This window comes from Heterodontus francisci, unplaced genomic scaffold (genome assembly GCF_036365525.1).
Source record: "Heterodontus francisci isolate sHetFra1 unplaced genomic scaffold, sHetFra1.hap1 HAP1_SCAFFOLD_113, whole genome shotgun sequence".
NCBI lineage: Eukaryota > Metazoa > Chordata > Chondrichthyes > Heterodontiformes > Heterodontidae > Heterodontus > Heterodontus francisci.
Window position 1 is genome coordinate 4,385,086 of NW_027141007.1, and position 9,850 is coordinate 4,394,935.

Sequence of the window (9,850 nt, forward strand, 5' to 3'; positions counted from 1 at the left end):
CCCAGACCCCCACTTTAAACCTGACACTGCATTGAGAAAAATATGAAATTTCCTCTGGAAAGCCATGATTGGATCTGCTTCCACCATGCACTCAGGCATTGCATTCCAGATCCTAACAACTCACTGCAGAAAAAAATACATTTTCAACATGTAGCCGCTGATATTTTGCCAATCACTTTAAATTTGTGTCCTCTTGTTCTTGTCCCTTCAGCCAATGGGAACAGTTCATCCAATACTGCAGTTGAGGCTGAAGCAGTGTTCGATAACACGTCCTCATAACTTCCTTGCTTTTTTACTCTATGCTTCTATTTTATAAAAGCCAGGATCCCACAAGCCTTATTAAATACTTTCTGAAACTGGCCTGCCTGCTTCCTTCAACAATTTGTACCTACAAACCCCAAGTTCCCTCTGCTCCTGCACTTACAATTGTACCCTTTCTTTTATATTGTCTCTCCTCGTTCTTCTTCCAAAAATGTATCACTTCACACTTTCCTGCATTACGTTTCATCTGCCTTCGTGGCTGCTCATTCCTCCAGCCTCTCTATATTCTCTTGAAGTTTATCGCTATCCTCACAGACTGCAATGCTTTCAAATTTTGTGTTAGCTGCAAACTTTGAATTTGTGCACTGTACATCCAAGTCTAAGTCATTAATAAAGATTGAGGAATGCAGTCTTCCGAATATCCAGAAAAAGGTTTATTTTTATTCATTCATGGGATGTGGGCGACGGTGTCCAGGCCAGCATTTATTGCCCATCCATAATTGCCCTTGAGAAGGTGGTGGTGAGCTGCCTTCTTGAACCACTGCAGTCCATTTGGGGTAGGTGCACCCACAGTGCTGTTAGGAAGGAAGTTCCAGGATTTTGACCCAGTGACAGTGACGGAACGGCAATTTCGTTCCAAGTCAGGATGGTGTGCGACTTGGAGGGGAACTTGCAGATGGTGGTGTTCCCATGTATTTGCTGCCCTTGTCCTTCTTGTTGGTCGAGGTCGGGGGTTTGGAAGGTGCTGTCTAAGGAGCCTTGGTGCATTGCTGCAGTGCATCTTGTAGATGGTACACACTGCTGCTACTGTGCGTCGGTGGTGGAGGGAGTGAATGCTTGTAGATGGGGTGCCAATCAAGCGGGATGCTTTGTCCTGGATGGTGTCGAGCTTCTTGAGTGTTGTTGGAGCTGCACCCATCCAGGCAAGTGGAGAGTATTCCATCACACTCCTGACTTGTGCCTTGTAGATGGTGGACAGGCTTCGGGGAGTCAGGAGGTGAGTTACTCGCCTCAGGGTTCCTAGCCTCTGACCTGCTCTTGTAGCCACGGTATTTATATGGCTACTCCAGTTCAGTTTCTGGTCAATGGTAACCCCTAGGATGTTGATAGTGGGGTATTCAGCGATGGTAATGCCGTTGAATGTCAAGGGGAGATGGCTAGATTCTCTGTTGTTGGAGATGGTCATTGCCTGGCACTTGTGTGGCACGAATGTTACTTGCCACTTATCATCCCAAGCCTGGATATTGTCCAGGTCTTGCTGCATTTCTCACGGACTGCTTGAGTATTTGAGGAGTCACGAATGGTGCTGAACATTGTGCAATCTTTAGCGACCATCCCCACTTCTGACCTTATGATTGAAGGAAGATCATTGATGAAGCAGCTGAAGATGGTTGGGCCTAGGGTAGTACCCTGAGAAACTCCGGCAGTGATGTCCTGTAGCTCAGATGATTGACCTCCAACAACCACAACCATCTTCCTTTGCACTCGGTATGACTCCAGCCAGCGGAGGGTTTTCCCCCTGATTCCCATTGACTCCAGTTTTGCGAGGGCTCATTGATGCCATACTCGGTCAAATGCTGCCTTGATGTCAAGGGCAGTCACTCTTACCTCACCTCTTGAGTTCAGCTCTTTTGTCCATGTTTGAACCAAGGCTGTAATGAGGTCAGGAGCTGAGTGACCAGTTACTGTCTGGATGGTGCAAGTGCCCTCCACCTTAAAAACTGAGGCAAAATACTGATTTAATGTCTCCGTCATTTCTGTGTTCCCCTCTATGAACTCCCCAGTCTCATCCTTCAACGGAACCAACATTCACTTTAGCTACTCTATTACCTTTTATATACTTATAGAAGCTTTTGTTATTCGTTTTTATATTTTGTGCTACTTTTCTTCCATAAATTGCCTTTGCTCTTTTTATTTCTCTTTAAGTACCCCTTTATTGATCTTTAAAAGTTTCCCATTTTCCAGCCTACCACTGGCCTTTGAAATATGGTATGCCTTAGTTTTTGTCTTTATGTTGTCATTAACATCCTTGCTTCGCCATGGATGTTTTTCTCCCCCTCTTCGAATCTTTCTTCCTCTCTGGAATATATTTTAGTTGAGAGGAAGTGAATATCTCCTTAAATATCTGCCACACTCATTTACTGTCCTAAATTTTAGTCTTCCTGCCCAGTCCACTAGGGCAAAATCTGTCCTCATGCCTATGTAATTACCTTTCTTTAACTCCAGAACGCTAATATTGGACTCCAGCTTCTCGCCTTAAACTAAATTTGTAATTCTAGCTTGCTATGATCACTTTTCCCTGGAGAATCATTAACTATGAGATCATCAATTAATCCCACCTTGTTACACAATACCAAACCTAGTATAGCCTGATCCCTGGTTGGTTCCACAATATATTGCTGCAAAAAAACAATCTCTCATGCAGTCATTGAACTCTCGCTCGATGTTACCCATGCCAATTTCATTAAACCAGTATATATATACATTAAAATCACCCATGATTATTGTCGTATCTTTCTTACACGCTCCCAGGTTTTCCTGGTTTATACTGTGCCCCACTGCTGAACTACTGTTTGGGGATCTGCAAATTGCTCCCACCAGGGACTTCTTCCATTCCATCTGCTGGTTTCGCTGTCTCACTGCAGTTACTGTCCCATCGCACCATCTCCATCTGAGACTCCACCATAACTGAGATTAGTGTAAAAGTTATAGAGGATGCAGAGGTGGAGAGTACAAAAGTGAGGAAGTGGTGCTAAACCTCTAAAAGATGATAGTTTGTCCTCGGCTGGAGTATTTGTCCTTCAACAATCGGCCAGGTCGGTGAGTAGTGCTGTAACTAAGACATTCATGGTGATGGACCTTGAAGTCCCCACTCCAATGTACATTTTATGCCCTTTCTACCCGTTCCTTCTGACTTGTTGTGTACAACATGGAGGAGAACTGATTCATCAACTGGCCTTGAGCAGGAGGCTTCCTTGCCCACCTTTTCTCTCATTTCACCACCGAATGACTGTCACTTATTTCTTCTTTTCAGACAGAAAGAATATGTACAAGCATTGCGCCTGTTTGAGCTGAACCAAACAAGTGACTGCCAATCGCTGGTTCTTTCTTCAGGGTAATAACTTGACCACTCCGAGTCAAGCTCACTGGTTTAAATTTAAAACAAAGCTTGGCAATTACCTGTCAGTCACCGTAAACTGGTGCATTCTCCATGGCAACACCTCTACTAATCAGAGTTCAGTTGTCAAACCATCAACACTCTCTTCTCAGCAGGAAAAGCTGTTTTTCTCTTTTTACATTGGTTATTCTTGCGAATTTTCCCGATGAGTGCAAGATGAAAAATTGCGATAACATGTCTCTATTTTCAGCAATACTCACGATCTGTGCTTCTAAACGACGTTGAATAAAGTTATTGTTGATTGTTATCTTTGGCTTCATAAGGTATTGGCGAATTATATAGCAGTTCATTGTTATATTGGTCTTGATAAATAATACAAAGTGAAAAGAAAGCTGCAGTTAGTTTTACATTGAACCTGAGAAACTTTTTTGTTCGTTATTTGTTCATAGGATGTAGACATCGCTGGATAGGCCAGCATTTATTGCCCATCCCTAATTGCCCTTCAGAGGCTGGTTGTGAGCTGCCTTCTTGAACCGTTACAGTCCATCTTGGTTAGATGCACCGCTGTGCTGTTAGAAAGGAAGTTCCAGGATTTTAAATCATTGATAGTGAAGGAACGCAACATTGTTCCAAGTCAGGATGGTCTGTGGCTTGGATGGAAACTTGCAGGTGGTGGTGTTCCCATCTATCTGCTGTCCTTGTCCTTCTAGGTGGAAGAGTTCGCGGTTTTGGAAGGTGCTGTCAGGGGAGCCTTTGTGTGTTACTCCAGTGCATCCTGCTGATGGTACATATTGCTGCCACAGCCCATTTCAATGCTGCCATGGACACATGTATCTGCGATAGGCAGATTGGTGAGGACGAGGTCAAGTACGTTTTTCCCTCTTGCTGGTTAGCTCACCACCTGCCACAGACTCGATAAAGCAGCTATGCTCTTTGGTACACAGCCACTATTGTCAGTAGTGGTGCTAACGAGCCACTCTTGGTGATGGACAGTGAAGTCCCCCAAGCAGAGTATATTCTGTGCCCTTGCCACACTTAATGCCTCCTCCAAGTGCTGTTCAACTTAGAGGAGTACTGATTCATCAGCTGAGTGAGGGGGTGAAGGGTGGTATGTGTTAATCAGTAGGAGGTTTTCTTGCCCATGTTTTACCTGATACCATGAGACTTCATGGGCTCTGAGGTCCCTCATCCCTGGGACCATTCTATTCAATCTCACCCTTCATGCTCTAAGGATAACAATCCCAGCTTCTCCAATCTCTCCACATGAACTGAAGACCTCATCCCTGCTCATATTCTGGTCAATCTCCCTCTTAACATTCCCTGCTCCAAGGTGAATAATCACAGTTTCTCCATTCTTTCCACATTCACTGAAGTCACTCATCCCTGCTCCCATTCTGGTCAATCTGCTCTTTCACCCTTTCTAAAGCCTTCATGTCTTTCATAAAGTGTAGTTTCCATGAACTGGCCACAATACTGCAGTTGAGACAGCAGCACATGTCCAGGCCGACACCACCTACCCCGACAGCATCTCATCAAGCAAGACGATTCAGAGTGCGACACAATAAGACGTGGTTACAACAAAGAAAGTGTTTGCTGCCACCCTTGGACACCGTCTCCTTGTGGGAAGTGGAGGCAGATTTCCCAACTCCCACCTCTTTGTTCCATCAACCAAAATGATAGTTGCTCATCCCCCAATACACTTTGAGAGAGTCGTCAGCAAAGCATTTGGGATCTTTGGCTTCATAAATGTAGGCATTGATTATAAAAACAGGGAAATTATGCTGAACCATTATAAAGCTCTGGTTCAGCTCCACCTGGAGTATTGCGTCTAGTTCTGGTCACCACAGTGAAGTGATTTATGACGTTTACCCCTTGTAGGGACTAAACTAAATCAGGAGCACATCCCCACGAATGTCCTTTAATCAAATTGAAACCAGACAAACTCTCAGACACTTATTTGAGTCCAAAGAATTGCACCAGCTTTCCCACAAAGAAAGAAAATCAACAGAGAATTTTACCATCTTTCAGATAACCTATTTCTACTATTTTTTTCGCTTAGTCATAAATATTCCAGATATTATAAGGGTCTGGGAAACTCTCTTCAATGCGTATCTCTCCACTTAAAGAGACACAGAGAGGTGGATCTTACAGTTGTATACAGAATACTACATGAGACAATTTACTAACTTGTATGTATTTGTTAAAATATTTAACCTGCAATAAACTTCATAAGTGGACACGTATATCACAATATCAAATATTACTGAGAGATGCAACACACATTCTTATTCCTAACATAGAATCCAAATTTTGCCCTTGCTAATGCTGCAGAAAAATTATCTTGGAATATCCAGGAGATTCATCAAAATTTAAAGTAAACGTGTACCTTACATCCACGATTAAGGCATGGGATGAGAAGTGGTGTCGAGGATTCAACACCACTAAGTGTTTTCTTTCGTACCTTGTATTTCTATACTATGTCTAAGGTGTCTGTTGGAGAAAATCCAGATTGTGCCCAATTGTTGAACAAATTCTCCGGACTCAGACGTTGAGAATCAAACACTTTATTGCATGATATCATGGGGAAGCACACCTTACCTAAATGCGGTCCAGTGCTGCTCCCCAAAGAGCTACAGATCGCCGTGGATTTATATAGTATAAAAGAGGCAGAGCTAACAGTTTCACAATTAGATAAACACCCACAAGACTGCCTACGTAACGGTGCACCATGCAGGGTCCGAGGTCAGCAAAACATCAGTTTCAACAATAACAAGCTAGTTCCTTAATTCAATGCCCACTCCAGACACCATATCTGGCCGTAATGTCTGATTGTGGTTAACTGCTCTGTCTACATTTTATGACCGTTGGTTGTGGTTAGATTAGCTACAAGCTGTGTCCTGCTTTTCTGCTTCTACAAAGTTAAGTCATAATTAGCAAAGCTCAGAAAATTCTCCAACAGTGTTATATGATTTTTGCAGTTTACATGTGACCTTTCTGTTGTTCCTTTGAAAATCCATATCTTTGTTTTACAGGAATTTGCAGTTCGTGAGCTTTTATCTGGTGAAAATGTTTATAATGGTGTTTACCTGACCTCCCTTATTCCTGCGAGTACATTCCCATTTGTTGTTAATTACCCTTTCTATGGCACTCAAAAGCAACTTCAGGAGCCGCCCTGTCTGAACTACAACCCCATAAACTAATTATGTTTTATTGCTACCTCTTACTGAGGTCGCACATGTAATTTCAATCGGTGTGTTTATCGCCCATGTCCCTGGTAATGGCGAATCTATTCTGACTAAGACCTTGAAATGTTTTCCTCTACCATCTTAAAGGGGACCTCAGTGAGCGCTGAAAACTAACCATTTATTAAATATTTAACTCGAAAGGTATAATCTACCAACTATTTCCAAATTCTACTTAATCAAGCCTATTATACCTATATTCCTTCACAACACTTCAGGGAGAATGTGAGGGCCCTTTAGAGGGTGCAGAGGAGATTTGCCAGAATGGTTCCAGGGTCGAGGGATTTTAGTTACAAGGTTAGATTGGAAAAGCTGGGATTGTTCTCCTTAGAGCAAATGAGATTGAGGGGACATTTGATCGAGGTTTACAAGATTATGTCAGGATTTGATAAGTTAGACAAGTAAAATCTCTTCCCATTAACTGCTGGGACAAGGACTAAGGGATGCAGATTGAAGGCTTAGTATGAAAGATGCAAGAGGGAGGGTGAGGAAGATTTTTTTACACAGCGTGCAGAAATGACTGGAACTCACTGCCCATGAGTGTGATGGAAGTGGAGACAAATGATTTCAAAAGGAAATTGGATGATAACTTAAAGAAATAAACGTGCATGTCTCTGGGGATCGAGCACGGGAGTGGGACTGACTGGATAGTTCCATGGGGAGCCAGCATGGACCCAATGGGCTGAATGGCCTCCTTCTGTGCTGCAAATGGCTCTATGACACTCTGGAATCTTTTCTCAAACTCTTCAGGATGATGGTTAGGAGGTCATGGAAGCTCTTGTGTTTAAACTCAGCGTTGACGGCTCCGTAGCTTTCCACATCATTGTTCAAGTTCTTGCACCAGGCTCCCGTTAATGGTGTAAGCTGTCACCATGATCATGTCCTCTCAGAGACCCACCCAGGCGTTGAGATTTTTCTTTTTCCTCGTTCCAGATCTTCTCAAATTCTGAGTCATTCCGCAGATCTTTCCACAGATGTTGTATTGCCATGTCATCCCAGTCATCTGCCTGTGTGAAGTAACAGGCAGCGGAAAATTGCACCAGGTTCAGCTCTGGGTTTACTTTGGAATCACAACAAGATTCCCCATGGCCATTGGACGACAAACTGACCAAACTCCGACCTGCCAATCAGAAAGACGAAATTCACAAAATCCAACCAGCCAATCAGAAAGACAGAATTCCCAAAATCCAACCTGACAATCAGAAAAATAGAATTCCCAAACTCAGACCTGCCAATCGGAAAGACAGAATTCCCAATGATACAGAGCCTGACACCAGCTCCAGAAATACCAAACTTTTTCACAGCCAACGAGGGACATCGGAAGTGAGGTCACTGTTGTGTTGTAGGAAATGTGACAGGCAATGTGTGCACAGCAAGATCCCACGGAAAGGCCTGTCACTGACCTGAAACATTAACTCTGTTTCTGTCTCCACAGATACTGCCAGACCTGCTGAGTTTTTCGAGCACTTTCTGCTTTTATTTTGAACTGATGTTGCTTAGAGTTAAATATTGGGCCCAAGAACATCTGGGAAAACAGCCCACCCCCTGCTCTTCTTGGAATCGTGCCCTTGGGATCTTTTACATCCGCCCAGGAGGGCAGAGGTGGCCTCAGTTTAATGTCTCATCGCGAAAAACCGCACCTCTGATAATGTGACAGTCACACAGTTCTGACCCTCCGGCAGTGAGGCACACCCTTCAGTACTGATCATTCAACAGTGCAGCATTCCCTCAGGACTAGCCATCCGACAGTGCAGCGCTCCCTCAGTGCTGACCCCCCGATACTGCAGCATTCCCTCAGTTCTAACCCTCTGACAATGTGGCACTCCCTCACTACTGACCATCCGACAGTGCATTACAGCCTCAGTACTGACCATCCGATACTGTAGCACTCCCTCACTGCCGACCTTCTGACAGTAAAGTACAGCCTCAAAACTGACCCTCCAACAGTGCAGCACTCCCTTAGTACTGACCCTTCGACAGTGCAGCACACAGTCAGTACTGACCCTTTGATGCTGCTGCATTGCCACAATACTGACCCACCGACAATGTAGTACTCCCTCAGTACTGACCCTCCGAGAGTGCAGCACTCCCTCAGTACTGATGCTCCGACAGTGTGGCACTCCCTCAGTACCTATGCTCTGACTGTGTGGCACTCCCTCAGTGCTGACCCTCTGACATTGCAGCACTCCCTCAGTTCTGACCCTCTGATTCTGCAGAACGTGCTCAGTTCTGACCATCTGACATTGCAGCACTCACTCAGTGTATACCTTGTAACAGTGCAGCACTCCCTCAGTACTGACTCAGTATTGACCCTCAGACAGTGCAGCACTCCCTCAGTACTGATCCTCTGACAGTGGAGCACTCCCTCAATACTGACCCTATGACAGTGCAGAACTCCCTCAGTACTCACCCTCCGACAGTGGAACACTCCCTCACTACTGACCCTGCGGTAGTGCAGCACTCCCTTATGATTTCAAATTAAGCACGGCGCATATATCACCATAATAACCAAAATCACTATCAGGACATGGGAGATCATGTTAAACCAGGGGTGAATCTGCACGTTTGACCCACAGTTCGAGAAGTCCTCCCACCAAGTAGAATCGTTTATCTCATCAACCTCATCGTGTGGCTTCTTTGACTGTTGTTCCAGATTGTTTTACACTACAGCAATGGATCCTAGCTGCTTTCTCTCTTTACTCAAGCATGTGGGCAATGTCTGAATAATATATTTGTATTCCTGGAGGTAAGTTATCAAGTTCTCTTTAATATTTCTATCACACTTATCGTTTCTGTCTTTCGTTTATGTATGTCTACCAATTCAATTTTTCCTACTCTGCTTGGTATTTGTGGGTTGAAATGGAACGTACTGTTGCTCACTGGACAAGTCCGCTTATGTCTATACTGGTATTCCTTCGCTGTGGTATTTAAGAAATATCTCCCCTCTCCCATATAGGCCACCTGGGTTAGCCCTGACAATGCTTTTCTGGTTTCCATGATGCAATTCACAGAGGCATTAAATCCACATTTTGACTGTGCTGTTTTAGATTTAGGATAAGGACATTTGACCACCTGGTTTTCCAGATTACACTCAGAAAACGTCGGTCCAACTATCTCTTTTTCAATTTCCACAACATAGGCTAATATATCACAATATTTTATGTAATGTTTTCCCCTTATCACCCCAGCATCTGTATCATTGAACAAATGGGACAGCAGAATGAGCCCA